Consider the following 18,249-nt stretch of genomic DNA (forward strand, 5'->3'; position numbering starts at 1 on the left):
CAGGTGCCCTGATTAGCCTGCCTTAATTGATTCTAGCAGCTTCTTCTTAATTGGCTCCAGGTGTCCTAATTAGCTTGCCTGCCTTAACTGGTTCTAGCAGGTTCCTGATTACTCTAGTGCAGCCCCTGCTCTGGTCACTCAGGGAACAGAAAACTACTCATCCAGTGACCAGTATATTTGCCCTCTACCAGACTCCTGTACCGCACTGGTCTGGGTCTGTCACAATATGTAATCTTGATTCACCATTAAAGTGACTTATAATGGTTAAAATTACAAAACAATTAGTACTAATCGTTTTGAGAAGTGTTTAGTCCAACTTGATGAAGCCGATGTCCTTGGCGTACTGGCGGAAGCACTGCTGACACATGTTCAGCCTGTACTTGCGGATCAGGCCGTGGCGGTTCGAGCACACGCGGCACGAGCGGGAGCCCTGGCCGAACTTCCTGGGGTGGCTCCAGTAGAGCTGCTGGTGACCAGCTTTGACAAAAAATTCACTTTTGGAGCAGACAATTTCCATGGCTGGAAATTTTTGCTTATATTTTGAGTGGAGAAAAAAGTCAGCTGGAATGCTGACAAATAAAAAACAACAACTTTTTCCTGTATAAAAAAGGCTAGGATAATTAACATGCTTTCTGTACCAGTTACAGCAAAAATGCCTAAGTGTTAAAATCTTGCTTGCAAATAGTACTTTGCTAGATTAGGGGCTTACTCTATAACAAATGTACCTGTACCTCCTAGAACCTCACAGGGATAAAATTTGTTTATATTTTTGCCTCTCTCTTCCCTTTCAATTGCTTTTTTCCTCCTGAAAACCCTACACACACACACACACTCAAGTGAAACTGGCAAGCAGGTTAAGGGAATGCTCCTACATCCCTACTACAACCAAAATGACCTTTGAAATCAATGGGAATGGGGATGTCATGGAATACAGAGCCATGACCTAAACCTACAGTTCCACATCATTCAGACTGGGAAGTTATAATAAAAAGACCTAATTCAGACTGGTGTAGATTGTGCCAATAGTTACATTTGTGTATATGAAAAGAGAATCAGCCCCCAAAATATCAGCATATGCAAAAATTAAGGTTTCTACTTCCATGTTAACTCTGATTTTTTGACATTTGCTTATTTAAATTGGTCATGCAATGAGAAGTCTAGGATAAAACATCTTTAGTCAATATTTGAAACTATGAATTTACATAATCATACTATTTATTGTTCAGGGATATATTAAAGCTACATGTAAAGCAATAGATAGTAAGCAACTAGGACTTTCCCCAATTTGGAGTATGTAAATGGGTTACTTTTTATACATGCCATCCTCCTTGGAACTACATATGGAAGTAATTAAGGGATATGAAGTCTTTTTACACACCAGATACTCTTACATAATTGTTAATTTGTATTGTGTCAGATATAAGACACGATGCTATTTTTGGTTAAGTGTTCTTCCTCTAAATAACAAGGCAATGACACTGGTTAACATTTAAAATATATTTAACTGATGTGTCTCCAGATTATTATCCTTCAGCATAAATCTACAGGATGATTCATAACTTTTTTTATTGTACACAGATTTTTAAAATCACTTTCAAACAAATTGGGCAATAGTCTTTTATTTTTTGTTCATCTCCAAAGAATTCTGCCATTAAGTGTTCACATCTCAGTACCTTCAGCCAGTTTTTGGTGTCCACCAGAATGGATTAACAAAATAAAGACAGATGACAATGGATTCATTCTAGCACTACTTTATTGGAAGGGAGCCATTTACAGACTTTTCTTTGGTACTCACTCTCACTATAACTCTCCTAACTTTATTTCCCTACAACTCAGTCATGCCATCTAATAACCCAGCAAGATTATTTATCAATGATTCAGTTGTTAAGAATGCATGTGTCAGATCAGTGCACTTCATAGTCAGAGATTTGAATGGTGATTTGAATATAAATATATGTTGTATTACTGTTTGAACTGTATAGTTAATACCATCAGATTCTTCTAATCATCAAGGAGAACCTCTTGCTTCTGTGGCTCTCACTGGGAAAAAAAATGAAGTTATACCCAACCCTCTAAAGAAGAATGTGAGTTACACCAAGAACAGATGATATCATGTGCTCCTCTGAGAATCAGCATCAGTGACTCTTCTGTGACATGAATACTCTTTTGTGATTGCCGTACTAACAATATGCATATAATAGAATTTGTATGCCTTGAGTTGTGTATTGTTTCATATTCAATCAACTGTAATTGAGTGTGGGGTCATTGTGATTGAGATTTTGGTCAGATGTCATTTATGGGTATGATCCTTCACTTTACTGTGTTAGTGATTTTTGTAATTGAATATGTCAAACAGCATTTCCAATAGTATGTTGAATATCATTCTAGAGCTGACAGGCATGAACAGTAAAACTGTTGCTGTCCTTTCAGCAGTAGATGTGACACAGAGTTGTGGAACTGAGTTGATCAGTGACCTACCTGAGTGACCTACCTGAAGGAGGTTTAGTATGTCTCCAGGGTTTCTAGATTGCTTTTCTATTTATCTTCCATACTTCTATTGACGGTCTACTTGCTTCAGCTGATAACTGGCAGCTGCCTCAAATTCTGTGTGAAGCAGGAAACATTTTTTTTTCACATTTAAGTCTATTACTGTGGTTACAAGCAGTGTGCTGTGTTCTGTACCTCCAAGAGCTGTAAAAATGTGTTTGTTTAGAGTCTGGAATAAACATTTCCTGTTCCTTATATAGAACACTGACCTAAATAAAATCACTCCCACAGGTTACTTTTTATTGGATTATGACATAAGATGAAATCTATCTTGTTTGACAGTAATTTTTGAGTAATTTTCCCTTCTGTGTGGTTTTATTTATTTTATTCTAAACAGGACAATATTTACCTACAGAGTCACGATTCAGACCCATTCATGTGTCAGACACTACTTCCTGGTACCAAATACCATGGCATAAAACAAAAATAAAATGCAGCTTTCTTTTTTACTTAAAATAGGATTTGTTTAGGGATTTCACAATAGTATTCAAATTCTGGCTCATCAGTGTAACCTATACAGTCAGCAAGAAAAATGCACATAAAAGATTACTGTGGGCCTGACTTCTGCTGTGTTTACCTGTTCTGAGAAATTTATTCTACGGGCATCCCCATTACTTGTCTTGGAATCTTTTTAATCCCAAAATTACATTCATTTAGTCTTGATAGACCTACAAGACATCTTTCCAGGGCTGGCTCCAGGCACCAGCTGAGCAAGCAGGTGCTTGGGACAGCCAAGGGGAAGGGGCGGCACCTCGGGCTCTTTGGCGGCGGGTCCCTCGCTTTCACCAAGCACCAACCAACAAAATATTTTCATTGATGATTCTCAAAATTTACAGATAATCGAAGTAAGAAAAATGCTCCTTGGGAACTTAGAGTTTAAGGATATTTCAACATTTTGATATATGATTTTTGACAATTTGTGATTTAAAGGTTATAAAGCTTTAACTTTTTAAAATCTCAATGTCTACTGTCAATAACTAGTGATTGTCTGACCCCTCCCATAATTTTCCACAACTGTGAAAATTTAAAGAGATGTCAATTTAAAAAAAATCCTTAAAAATAAACATTGATATTATCTGTCAATTATATATTAAAATGAATTCAGCCAGTCTAATATACAAACACACACACACACTGAGTGGCTTTCCCCCGCTCTCGTCAGCCCTGTTTAGCCAGTCCGCCCTTGCTGGGGGGCCCGAAATTTTTTTTCACCAGGGCCTGAACCCACTCTCGGCGGCCCTGAGTAGGAGTGATACTGAAGATTTGCATTGGAGCTCCCTCCACACTATACCTGGCTCATGCAAGGTCATTTAACTTCACCCAGTGAAAACTGTTTTAGTTAATCTAAATGATGTCCATTTGGTGTTACAAGCAGAGAGATTCCTTTGCCTGGAGCACCAAATGGGAACTTTTAAGAAGAAGCTGCTGATAAAACAACAAAGAGAAGAAGAGGAGTGGCTTAGATGACATCACAATAAAAATTTAGATTTACTGGCAGTGTCCTGAAAAATTGCTACATGTACAGGAGCAGAGACTGCATTCCAGCTCCTCCGAGTTTGACTTACATAACCAATGAAGTATGCGTCCCTTTAGTAAAGAAAGTGTCTCATATGAATATATATATCTTTCCACCATGATAAATTTGCTTTACAAACTATGTGACAGGTGTAAATCTAGAGGAACTGAGATAAGGGTATATGCTTCTGTATAATGTAGGCAAGAATTACAAACCACCATAAATGCAGCCAATCGAGGGTTAAAGAGCAGGCCCAGCCCCTCTGTGTAGAGACATGTAGAACACAGCATTACAGTTTAGAAGTGGAAGCGAAGAATGTTGTAGTCAAATGAAACTGCAGGATGAATTTAACTAAACAAAATAGATTGACCTAGGACGAGATTTAACTAGGCCCTTGGGACTAATTATCATAATACTTATGTAACCCTTCTGCCAGGTGGCGTCGGCAGCAACAAGGGCCAGGTTCTAGGGCATCTTCTTAACAATACAATGATTTAACTGGTTAGCAGGAAACCTCATTGCCAGTACAACCTCTGCATTTCCTTTCATTTTGCTTCTGGTCCCTACACCAGGTCTAAGGCATAGCCCCTAGAGCTGCTTGTCAATGAATTACCTCTGGTAATCACTGAGCAGAAACTGTAACTCTCAGTTGAGTCTAATCAGCTCTGTCTTTAAACACCAGTAGGGGACAGTCAATTGGTGTCTAGGACTCCTTAGGCACCATCCACACTCCCCGCCCATCTCCACCAGGCTTTGGCATACCTACTCCCTGCTTAGTGGATGAGGTTCAGTTTCAAATGATCCCCTCAATCAGGGCAGGCTGCCCTTTACTCATACAGTAAGCAAAACAACATTGCATTCCCCCTGCAGTCAATACTAAAGTGATCTGTAGCCCAACATTACCCAAAAGTGATTATTTTGGCAAAGGAGTGTCATCATGCTGTAGGCAGAGTAGGCGTGCCTATGCAAACACAGTCTGCTCCTGAAGTATTTCCCTCAGCTCATCACTAGATGTCAGGGGAAAGTTCATTCAGTCCCTGCGTACACTTACAAAAAAATTCACAGGACCTTAATTCCCATAAGTGGTGAGGGCCTTAGGTTTTTTTCTCCTGTGAAAACTGGCATTTCCAAATGTTTTCCATCATAACACTCAGTGTCAGATTCCTGCAGCGACCCCTGAGACTCAGATGGAAGATGCTTAACAGTCAACCTCCTCATGTCCTTATCATGCTACTGCACATAGATGTAACGAATAATACGATGAAACAGTTGCTTCTATGGAATGGCAGTTAGAAGTTACACTGTATTCTTCCTGAAAATCACAAGGTACAGAATACAGTTTATTCTTTCAAGTGTACCAACACAAACAAAAAGTCCCATGCAACAATACTTTAATACAGTGTTTTTCAACTAATGGGCTGCAGATCCCAGAGCTTTTGTGGGGGTGTTAAAATTGTAATTAACAATTCAAAGCAAAGAAACTCTTTTCTCCTGTCCACAGGCCAACCTCTCCCTGTTCACCCTTACCATTTGAGGTCAAATAGTTTCTGCCAGCCTCTTGAAACCCATACAAATTATACAGGTTTATAATTGATACTTTGCTCCAAATCTAAAACTGTTAGAAGCATTTTTTTCGAGACAGGAAAAACACAAACACTAGAGGAAATAAAACAGGGGAAATGAATTTTTTATAATTAATGACTTTTCTTTTTCTTTATTCCATTATCCAATTCAATCCCATTACGTCTAAATGCACAGCATGGCATGCCAAATCAGTGCTTCACTGGAAAAGATTATGTGTCTTATGTGTTATAGGAGCTGGCTATGGTTCTACACTGCCAATGACTTCACTAGGGGAATACAGTGTGCTTGGGTTGTTTTTCTATGGAAAACAGCTGACACTGCTTGTTATGTCACCTGTGCAGTGTAGCTGGAAACAGGGTGGCTCCTTTATGAAAGGTATAGTCCCAGCTTCTGCCCTTATGTACATAACTGCAATCCCATTGACATCAATGGGGTGACATGCTTGTAACTGAGATAATTGGCCCCTGGCCTCACACATAAGTTTCTTTCCCCTCATTCCCACCAATCATTGCTTATTTTTTCCTGTCATTTCTTCCTAGTTTGTTGACTATTTTTAGCGTGTATTTCCAACCCTCCGCCCCAAACCCCACACACCCAGCCACCTTAGCAGCACCAGGAGTATTGGCTATTGTCATAAATAGACTCTGAGGTACCCAGCCTGTTCCAGAAAGAAAAGCAAATATCACATGACTAAAAGTGACTCTTTATATAAGTTACACTTACTTAGACTTAGAATCTAGAGGTAACCCATTTTCCCCACTGTTGTCTGTCCAGAGTTAGGTGTTTGACTCCATCATAAGTCATGTCCATGACAACAGCATCCTTTTCAATCATCTTGCAATAAGTCATTCTTTGTCCTCTACACCTTCTTTTCCCACCATGTGGCATCTGCCTTGGGGTAGCCATCTCTGTCTGATCGTTGGGTTCACAGGCTGCTGACCCATAAATGCCCAAGATATTTCTTAAATAAAGCTGGTGAAATGCATTCATCTTCCTGTTATGGACTTCCACTATCTGCCACATTTCTGAGGTATAGTGTTGGGAAGACAGTAGTATTATTTAATCTCATTTTAGGGTATAGATGTATCTTCTTCCTTTTCCAGATGTTTGACAATCAGGAAAATGCTTCACTGGCTTTTCTGATCCTGGCTTTCACTTTGCGAGCTAGCCATTAGCAGACATTGTACTTCAAAGATAAAATCATCAACTCTTTTGTACTCTTCTCAATCAATCAATCTCACATCTGCCACTGTTGACAGCATTCTCTCATATCTCTATGATCTTACTCTTCTGGATACTGATGCAAAATTTCACTTTAGCAGCTTCTGTTTGTATGCTTATAAAGAGTCTTTTCGTTCCACCCAAGCTGGTAACCAGTATGACTATCTGCAAAATCTAGGTCTCACAGCTTATATTTTGCCCAAACAATACCAGTGTCTTCAGCCATGGCTCTTCTCATCACAAAGTCAATGACAATGCAGAAAAGAAGTGGGGATAGCACGCAACCTTGCCTTACACCAGCGACAATCTTAAACCATTCCAGGTTTCCACTCTCTGTCCTGAAGCAGCATACACAGTCTCATCATATAACGCTTTTATCAAATTAATAATCTTTGCTAGAATTCCATGATGTCTCAGGATTTTCCAGAAGGCTTCCTTACATAACTGCAGTGCCTCAATCTGGAATGAGGACCCATTGTGTTAGGTATTGTACACATGATTAAATAGTCCCAACCCGGAAGAACTTGCAATCTAAGTATACAATACAAAGCAGTAGTTAGCAACAAAGAAATAAAAGGAAAATGGAGATGGGAGGATGAAGGTACAATAAAAGGTACAAAAAAATCATTCAGGTTTCTAGTGTACATATCTTGTGTTTAATGATATTAATACCAGTTGTAAAATAAATCTAAATGTTTCTCAGAAACCCACTCATTAAAAAAAAAACTCCTCCTTTCTCACTCATCAGCCACAAAACAGAATATCTACCCATCCTCAACCACAGTACATTCCCTATTCCTTTACCTGTACTCCATTTATACATGTGTAGGGAAGTTCGACCGGGGCTCGTCCCCCTCCGGGGTGGTGGGGAGCCAGACTGCCTCGCTACTTGGGTCAGGTGTGTCGGGGAATTAGCTTGGCTGTGCGGCAAACAGTCAGCAGCTCCGACCCTCTGGCAGGGTCTGAGCAAACAGTTCAATAGTACCAAGCCCAGGCCCTGAGTCAGGGCGGGGCAACAAACAGTCAGTAGCTCAGGCCCTCAGACAGGGGCTGAGCAAACAGGTTCAACAGCAAATCCCCAGGATCCTGGCTTTGAGCAGCTGGGGAGAGGGGGATGCAGGGGGGACGCAGGCCCACCCACTTCACTGCGTCCCAGCCCGGGGCCCTAGCAGCAGCAGAAGACCCGCTGCTGTGTCAGTGGGGCTCCTGACCGCAACACACTGACATTGGCTCTGGCAGTGTTGCAGCCAGACTCAGGTAGGCTGCCCCCGGGCTACTTCCTACCTCCCCCTCTAGAGGTACCTGGATCCAGACAGCGTCCTCCACAGGGTCATACACCCTGGGCTCCTCGGGGTAACTGGCAAGCAGTTGGTTTGGCAGCTCCTCGGGGTAACTGGCAAATGGTAGGCCTGGCAGTTCCTCAGGGTAATGGGCAAGCGGTAGGCTTGGTAGCGTCCCTAGGCTCAGGCTAGCATCAGGCGTTGGCTGGTCTGGCCAGTCCTCGGTTCAGCCGCCGATCGCTGTGGTCTCCCCACTGGGAGCTACACCACAGGCGTCTGGTCTCTCCGGTGGCTGAGCTTCAAGTGAGCTCTGGGCTTTTATAATTCCTGTCCTGCGCCTTGACCTCTGAGGGGCGGGCACAGGGTTTGCTGGCTCCGCCCACTTTGGTGTCCAGGGAGGCTTGTCCCCCTCCAGGGTGGCGGGGAGCCAGACCGCCTCGCTACAACATGTAATTTCAGTTTCAACTCTGTTCCTAAAGGAAGAGCTCCCTTTAACCAAAATGCAAGCAATACAAATACAACAACAAAATTAACATGTTATCCAAATTTAAGCACAATGTTTAGCAACATAATTTCAACAACTACAATTTTTCCAGGCTTCTCCCACTAATTTGTGAGAATTTTATATATTACATTAAACTATATTAAACAGTAAGGTTTTAAAATCAATCAACACAAAAATTAGGAAAGGGGAAAAAATAAGATTCCCCATGGAATCATAATTCTAACACATTCTAACACAGCCTTTACTATATACAATTTTTTCCCTACCAGATGGTCAGTAGGGTTTGAACCAAGGGTCTTAAGATCCTCAGAACAGACTTACTTACTTGAACTAAAGGAGAAACCAGTTGCAGAGCTAGGCTGTTATCCTCTGTGTGGACCAATCCATAGAAGAGCAACACAAAACATGCTTTGCCAATGGTTATCTAACTATAACTATAACTATACCAAATGACTGGAGGAAGCTAATGTGACACTAATATTTTAAAAAGGGTCAAAAGGTGATCCTGGCAATTACAGGCTGGCAAGCCTAACTTCAGTACCAGGCAAACTGTTTGAAACTATAGTAAAGAACAGAATTATCAGATACATAGATGAACATGATATGTTGGTGAAGAGTCAATAAGGTTTTTGCAAAGGAAAATCATGCCTCCCCAACCTATTAGAATTCTTTGAGGACATGGTGGTCAAGGGTGATCCAGTGGATATAGTGTATGTGACACTATGCCCCCATATTCTTCATAGAGATATTGTTACGATATGAGTATGGCATAATAATGATGTATTTTGTGCAAGATAAGACATGTGAGATATAATTGGAAAGGTTATGATTTACTGAATATGATTATCCTACTTGTATGCATGTATCATTTCTGCATCTCAAGTTAGGAATATTGACTATGTATCTGTACTACAAATTGTGTTTACACATAGGGAACGCCCACTAGACAGAATGCAATCAGTCTAGATGGCTAGCGGGAAACAAGTCAATGGACCATTAGGGAGAACAATAGGTCTTAGAAGATGCTAATCTCCCACTGGGGACGCTTTCCTGAGAACGCTACAAACAGCCTCTGAGGCCTTGGCTACACTTGCAGATGTACAGCGCTGTGAGTTAAACCTGACTTCGTGCAGCTGAGTAGGGAAAGTGCTGCAGTCTGTCCACACTGACAGCTGCCCAGCGCACTGTCGTGCCCACATTTGCGGCAATTGCAGTGCTATTGGGAGCGGTGCATTATGGGCAGCTATCCCACAGAGCACCTTTTCCCATTCTGGCGCCATGGGTTGTGGGAAGGGGGCGTGGGTGCGGGGGATTCTGGGTCCTGTCCCAATGCCCCATGATGCATCGCTTCCCATCCCAGAAATCCCTTTGTTTCCGTCCACCTTTGGCGCCATCTTTCAACGGTTTCTGTGCAGCACGATCTGTCTGCGGGAAATGGAGTCCGAACTGCTGAGGCGTATGCTGACAAGTCTCGCCAGCACGTCACGTTTGGCTGTCCAACTAGTCCTTAAGATCCAAAGTGACAGTGAGAGTGAGGGTGAGGAGTCCGACGATGCTATCGAGCCGCGTAACGCATACGACACGAAATTGCTTGTGGCATTCACGGACATGCTCAGCACCGTGGAACGCCGCTTTTGGGCTCGGGAAACAAGCACCGAGTGGTGGGATCACATTGTCATGGAAGTCTGGGATGACGAGCAGTGGCTGCAGAACTTTCAGATGAGAAAATCCACTTTTCATGGGACTGTGTGAGGAGCTCGCCCCCACCCTGCGGCTCAAGGACACGAGATTGAGAGCTGCCCTGCCAGTGGAGAAGTGGGTAGCTATTGCAATCTGGAAGCTGGCAACTCCAGACAGCTACCGGTCGGTCGCAAACCAGTTCGGAGTGGGAAAGTCGACTGTTGGAATCGTGTTGATGCAAGTTTGCAAGGCCATTAATCGCATCCTACTCAGAAGAACCGTGACTCTGGGTAACGTGCAGGAAATAGTGAATGGCTTTGCACAAATGGGGTTCCCTAACTGTGGAGGGGCGATAGATGGGACGCACATTCCTATTCTGGCACCACCCCACCTAGGATCCGAGTATGTTAATCGAAAGGGGTATTTCTCTATGGTTCTCCAGGTGCTTGTGGATCACCGTGGGCGTTTCATTGACATTAACACAGGCTGGCCTGGAAAGGTGCATGACGCACGCATCTTTCGGAACACTTGGCTGTTCAGGAAGATGCAGGCTGGGACTTTTTTTCCAGAGCGGAAGATCACAGTAGGGGAAGTTGAAATGCCCATTTGATCCTTGGAGATTCCGCTTACCCGTTAATGCCATGGCTCATGAAACCCTACACAGGGAGCCTTGACAGCAGCAAGGAACGGTTCAACTACAGGCTGAGCCGATGCCGAATGACTGTGGAGTGTGCCTTTGGCCGTTTAAAGGGCCGCTGGCGATCTCTGTATGGGAAGCTGGACTTGGCCGAAAACAGCATCCCCGCGGTTATATCCGCGTGCTGTGCCCTCCATAATATTTGTGAAGGGAAGGGTGAAAGCTTCACTCAGGCATGGACCTCTGAGGTTCAACACCTGGAGGCTGAATTTGCACAGCCAGAGAGCAGGGCTATTACAGGGGCCCAGCGCGGGGCTGCAAGGATTAGGGACGCCTTGAGGGAGAAATTTGAGGCTGAAAACCAGCAGTGATATCTGGTGCCCTGCACGGGAGTGAAGTGCAGTAGTTCCAATCTTTAGGAATCAGTGTCTGCTTAGCAGACAAGCAGATTTGCAGTGCCTGTTTATTTCCTGGGCTAAGGAGTCTTTTACTTTATGCAATAATAAAGAATGTTTTCAAAGCCAAAGAATCCATTTATTGAAAAGAAAAAAAAATATTTATTGAAAAGAAACAAGGGGGTGGAGTGGGGAACAGTACAATCACAGATTCGCGTATGTCCTGTCTGGTGTGCTGTGCAGTGAGTGCTGCACTTCAGGACAGCTATACTGCATGGTGATGGGCGTTGAGTGCAGAGGGTAAGGGTCATGGTTTTCAGGGCTGGATGGTGAAGATACTGGTGTTGGAGGCAGCGGGTGGCGTGAAGAACACGGAAGTTGGGGAAAGTGGGTTGGAGGTGACAGTGGGGCACAACGGAAGGAGTTTTGGGACAAGAGCTGTAGGGGGGTGGCGTTTGCGGTACTACTCCTCTTTCTGCATGGCTACCAGCTCCTAGATAGCATCTGCTTGGTGCTCCAGGATGCTTATGAGCCTATCAGTGCTTTGCTGCCGGTGCGCGGTGCTTTGCCGCCGGTGCGCTGCGTTTTCCTGGCGGATTCTACTTTCTCTCTCCCTCCAGTCCTGTGCTTTCCCATTCTCTTTAATAGATTGCCGCATCACTTCTTGCAGCATGTCTTCTTTGCTTTTTTGCGGTCTCTTCCTGAGTCTTTGTAGTCTCTGAGCAGGCGATAAGAGGGATGGCTGAGGTCTCAAGGTTGCTGCAGCTGTATAGGCAAAATGCAACATTTAACAGAGGCAGCATTGTTTATACCAGACAGAGTAATGATTCCCCCCGCACTTAAGGAGTAGAAAACACACAGAGTCTACACAATAGCATAATTTTCCCATCCGAAACAGAGCACACATATCCCACGGGAGCCTCAAAATGGTGAGTAAGGGGGACTGATTGTTTCAGGGCTGGACTGTCCTCTGGGTTTCTGTGCCTTGGGGAGAGCCAACAGCTTCAGGGGGCACCTACTCTGAACACTGTCCCAACATTTTCCACAGGAGTTCGTCCTGGATGATATCTCGCTGCTGAGGGTGACCTGGGAAGCAAGGGAGGGTCTTCTACTGCAATGCGGCTTCCGCCATGGCCCATATGCAGCTTGCCTGTGTGCAGCAATGGTCCCCCCGCCCCTCACGGCACAGTGGCACGGACACGTTACCCTGGCTGGGACAAGGACCATGGTGGCTCTCCCGATAAACCTGCGCAAGCGCATTGCACACGTTCTGGATGAGACATTTGAGGAGATTACCGAGGCCGATTACCGCGATGTGATAAACCACATCAATGCACTATTCCGCATCTAGGCATGCATGCCTAACCCTCCTCTCCCAAAGAGCCCGCACCGAAAAAATTCCTTCCCGAAAAAAAAACCCGCTTACCGGGAACCTGCTCTTCTGTTTGTCCTTCACAGCCGTTTGCATCGCGGGCTTTGCGGTAGGCACTCTGCAGTTCCTTCACTTTAATCCTGCACTGCAGGGCGTCCTGGTCATGTCCCCTTTCCATCATGTCCTTTGATACCTTCCCGAAGGTATCGTAATTCCTATGGCTGGAGCGCAGCTGGGACTGGACAGCTTCCTCCCCCCAAACACTGATGAGGTCCAGCAACTTGCCATTGCTCCATGCTGGGGCACGCTTGGCGCGTGGAGGCATGGTCACCTGGAAAGATTCGCTGATAGCACTCCACACCATGCCGGGCTGAGCAAACAGGAAGGGGATTTTTAAAATTCCAGGGGAATGTAAAGGGTCGGTCACATGGTTGGTTACCTGAGGCCAGGGCAGTAGGGTTTGAACTGATGACCAGAGTGGCTAGAACAGGCATTGTGGGATACTGCTGAATAATTCTGGAGGCCATTCACAGCGCATTGGGCCACACTGGCGCCGCAGCGCTGCAGCGGCAGTGCAATACTTGCTATTCCTCTCGGAGAGGTGGAGTACATGCAGCGCTGCAACCACGGAGATACAGCGCTGCAAATGCCTTGCCAGTGTGGACAGGGAGTGAGTTACAGCACTGGGGGAGCCTTTACAGCGCTGTAACTCGCAAGTGTAGCCAAGGCCTGAGTTATGGCTGCAGGGACATGTGACCAAGTCACCTGGTACTGGACTCCATAATAATATTAGTATTCTTCCCCTGACTGGGGGTGGGAATCAAACTGGGAGACAAAGGATTCCAGATATACGCAAAGCCTACTTAAGGGAGGGAAGTGACATCATAGAATATCAGGGTTGGAAGGGACCTCAGGAGGTCATCTAGTCCAACCACCAGCTCAAAGCAGGACCAATCCCCAGACAGATTTTTGCCCCAGATCCCTAAATGGCCCTCTCAAGGATTGAGTTCACAATGCTGGGTTTAGCAGGCCAATGCTCAAACCACTGAGCTATCCCTCCCCATCCCCGTCCCCATCCCCGTCATAGTTCATTTTTCACTAACTCCCCGCCCAAGAAAGAAGGCTGCTGGAAACACCCAAGAAAAAAAGGACTGAGCTGGGGTGGAAGGGCTGAGCCCAAGCTAGAGAGTGTCTGGCCTGTGAAAGGAATATCTGGAGTTTTAAGCTGCAAGCAAGTCTCTGCAATCTGCCTAAAACATCAGTTAGGGTGAGAATTAGCCACTTGTAACCAATTTCTTTAGTATATTAATCTTAGATTATGTTTTATTTGCTGGGTAATATGCTTTGATCTATTTGCTATCCCTTATAATCACATAAAATCTATCTTTTGTAGTTAATAAACTTGTTTTTGTTTTACCTAAAACCCAGTGTGTAGAATTCATAACTGGGGGGCAAAAGCTGTTGCATATCTCTCTCCACATTGAGGAAGAGGGCAAATTTCATGAGTTTATGCTGTACAGTTCTCTGTGCAGCAAAAGACGGTATAATTTTGGGTGTGTACTCCAGAGTGGGGTGTGTACTTGAGTACTGGGCAGTTCTCTAGCTGACCTCAGCATGTGTGTGAAAAGCTGCAGATGGGTGTGTCCCTTACCTGTATGTGTGCTGGTTAAGTGAAGTCTAAAGCCTGAGGGAGGGCTTGGCTGGCTTGCCTCATCAGTACAGTGAAAGGGCCCAGGCTGGTGGGTCAGGTAGGCTCAGTGGTACCCCAGTTCCAAGTGGCACCCCGGGGGAACCCATCACAGTGTATTTGGACTTTCAGAAAGCCTTTGACAATGTCCCTCACCAAAGGCTCTTAAGCAAAGTAAACAGTCATGGGATAAGAGGAAATGTCCTCCCAAGAATCAATAACTGCTTAAAAGACAGAAAACAAAGGAAGGTATAAATGGTCAGTTTTCAGAATGGAGAGAAGTAAATAGCAGTGTCCCGCAGGGATCTGTACTGGAATCAGTACTGTTCAACATATTCATACATGATCTGGAAAAAGGGGTAAACAGTGAGGTGGCAAAGTTTGCAGATGATACAAAATTACTCAAGATAGTTAAGGCCAAAGCAAACTGCAAAGAGTTACAAAGGGATCTCACAAAACTGGGTGACTATGCAACAACACGGCAAATAAAATTCAGTGTTGATACATGCAAAGAAATGATATTGGAAATCCTAATCTCAACTATACAGACAAAATGATGGGGTCTAAATAAGCTATTACCACTCAAGAAGGAGATCTTGGAGTAATTGTGAATAGTTCTCTGAAAGCATCTGCCCAATGGGCAGCAGCAGTCAAAAAACTAACAATGTTAGGAACCATTAGGAATGGGATAAAAAAATGAGACCGTAAATATCATGCCACTATACAAATGGATGGTATGTCCACAATACTGTGTGCAGTTCTGGTCACCCCATCTCAAAAAAGATATATTAGTAATGGAAAAGGTACAGAAAAGAGCAACAAAAATGATGAGGGGTATGGAACAGCTTCTGTATGAGGAGAGATTGAAAAGACTACGTCTTTTCATCTTGGAAAAGAGATGACTAAGGGAGGGATAAGATAGAGGTCTACAAAATCATGAATGGTGTGGAGGAAGTGATCACGGAAGTGTTATTTACCCCTTCACATAGCACAGGAACCAGGAGTCATCCAATTAAATTAATAGGCAGCAGGTTTAAAACAAACATAAGAAAGTACTTCTTCACAAAACATACAGTGAACCTGTGGAACTCGTTGCCAGGGATGTTGTGAATGCCAGAACTATAACTGGGTACAAAAAAAAAATTAGGTAAGTTTATGGAGGATAGGTCCACCAATGGCTATTAGCCAAGATGGTCAAGGATGCAACCCCATGCTCTGGGTGTCCCTAAGCCTCTGACTGCAAGATGCTGGGAATGGAGAAAAGGGGATGAATCACTTGATAATTGTCCTGTTCTGTTAATTCCTTTGATGCATCTGGCATTGGCCACTGTTGGAAGATAGGATACTGAGCTAGATGGACCATTAGTCTGACCCAGTATGGCTACTCTTATTTGTGAGACAGCAGTGAAATGGTGGGTATGATCCTTGGTTCTGTTCCTGGCTCTGGGAGCAGAGTGTGGTTTAGTAGCAGAATAACTAAGCTCATCATTTTGGCACATTTATTTTGAAAGGTTGAGTGGAAGGGACTTGAGGCTGTAATGTTAGAGACCTGGGTTCTCTTCCTAACTGTGTTAATATTCAGGTCTGCCAGATCTTGTATAACCTCTGTTTTCCTATATATAAAATGGGGGAATGATAGTTTCTACCTCCGGAGCTGAAGATGTGATGTCAATAATAAGACCTGTGAGCTTTACAGAAATATTACCAGTATTCAGTCGTTGAGACCAAACCTTCTGGCTCCCAGCCCAGGGCAGATTTCCCCAGTATAAAGGACATTTGGAATTTCTTTATCTTTTAGTTTAAAATTACCATAAAAATACTTACAATAAAAGATTGCAAAGTCTTACACAAAATTAGGAAATGCTAGAATCAAGATTGCTCATGGAACCTTAATTTGGCCCTCTTGTGCATCTGTATTATGATGCAGTCTTTGATTACATGATCACATATTATTTTTTCCACAAGACCTCTGGCTTAAGGATGGAATCTTCAGAAAATTTAGCTGCCACTCTAACAAACATCTACTGAACATGTGTGAACTTGAAATTTTTTTAGTGAAGTTTATAACTTGGCCAGATTTGGGCTGATTTTCACAATGATGGAACAAGGCACGTCACTATCAAAAAGGGCACCGCACTGCCAAATTTCAAAGTCCTGGCCCCAAGTATGCAGATGGTAAAGCTCTTCAAGGAAAAGGTCATCAGAATTTATTTTTAGCATGGGTAAAATAATGAATTTTTCTGTAAACTCATTCTCAGAAACAGCTGAACCATTTTAGCTTCCAAACTCTCCAAAATACTTCAGCCTGACGCAGACACCAGGCATGGAAAAATTCAGCCCTAAAGGTTATAGTGCTGCAAAGATATGAGCAGCTGAAAACTGGATCACGTACTGGGAAGTGTCAGGCGTGTAATACTAAGGGCTGGGAGAGTTTGACACTTTGCCTGCCAAAAGCATGAGTGTCATGTGAAAGGTGTCACACTTGATAGGTTTTGATGGGCCAAGTGCCCTTGTCCTCTCCTTCTCCACCTTAAAAAAACAAAACAAAACCACATCATACAATTATTTGGTCCAGGCTTACGGGAGGGTTGGGGGTCTCAGCTTATCCTGTAGATCAGAGGAGGGTAAACTATACGGGAGAGATAGCTCAGTGGTTTGAGCATTGGCCTGCTAAACCCAGGGTTGTGAGTTCAATCATTGAGGGGGTCACTTAGGTATCTAGGGCAAAATCAGTACTTGGTCCCCCTAGTGAAGGGAGAGGGCTGGACTCAATGACCTTTCAAGGTCCCTTCTGGCTCTATGAGCTAGGTATATCTCCATTTATTTATTTTAAGCCAGCCTGCAAGCTCCTGCTGGGGCGCTGGGTCGAGGGCTGCAACACGTGGGTTGGCCCCGCTCTGGCGCTCCAGCTGGGGCGCTGGGTTGGGGGCCACACCATGCAGCTCCCGTAAGCCGTGGCATGGTCCCGCTCTGAGGGTCGGGGCCACTCCACACGTAGGAGCTGGAGAAGGGACATGCCACTGCTTCCAGGAGCAGCTTGAAGTAAGCGCCGCTCGGAGCCTGCACCCCTGAGCCTCTCCCCACGCCCCAACCCCCTGCCCCAGCCCTGATCCCCCTCCCACTCTCCAAACCCCTCGATCCCAGCACGGACCACCCTTCTGCACCCCAAACCTCTCATCCCCAGAGCCCACACCCCCAGCCGGAACCTGCACCCCTTCCCGCACCCCTGCCCCAGGCCTGATCCCACTCTGAAGCCCTCGGTCCCAGGCCAGAACACCCTCCTACGCCCCAAACTCCTCATCCCCAGCCCCACCCCAGAGCCTGCAACCCCAAGCAGAGCCCTCACCCTCTCTCACACCCCAACCCCAATTTTGTGAGCATTCATGGTCCTCCATACAATTTCTATTCCCTGATGTGGCCTTCGGGCCGAAAAGTTTGCGCACCCCTGGGGTGTGTGTGTGTGTGTGTGTGTGTGTAAGCTCTTGCCCATGTAGAGGAGTGAATAGGCCAATTGATCTTGGAGGCCTTGTTGGGTCTGGGAATCTAGGAAGTTGAGGAGGCTGCCCACGACTACTAACCTTCTAGCCCGACACCCGCTCCCCTCCCACTACTGCCCCTCTGGTCTGACACCCGCTCCCCTCCCACTACTGCCCCCCTAGTCTGACACCTGCTCCCGTCCCGCTACTGCCCCTCTGGTCTGACACCCACTCCCCTCCCACTACTGCCCCCCTAGTCTGATACCCGCTCCCCACCCGCTACTACCCCTCTGGTCTGACCCCCACTCTCCTCCCACTACTACCCCTCTCGTCTGACACCCGCTCCCCT

At 44.9% G+C, this 18,249-nt stretch overlaps 1 pseudogene; it reads right to left on the minus strand.

Moving 5' to 3' along the window:
• Positions 1–307: 307 nt before the first annotated feature.
• Positions 308–517, minus strand: LOC115271175 (annotated as a pseudogene).
• Positions 518–18,249: the final 17,732 nt, after the last annotated feature.

Source organism: Terrapene carolina, unplaced genomic scaffold, assembly GCF_002925995.2.
Source record: "Terrapene carolina triunguis isolate 2854851 unplaced genomic scaffold, T_m_triunguis-2.0 Scaffold68, whole genome shotgun sequence".
In the NCBI taxonomy this organism is placed as follows: domain Eukaryota; kingdom Metazoa; phylum Chordata; order Testudines; family Emydidae; genus Terrapene; species Terrapene triunguis.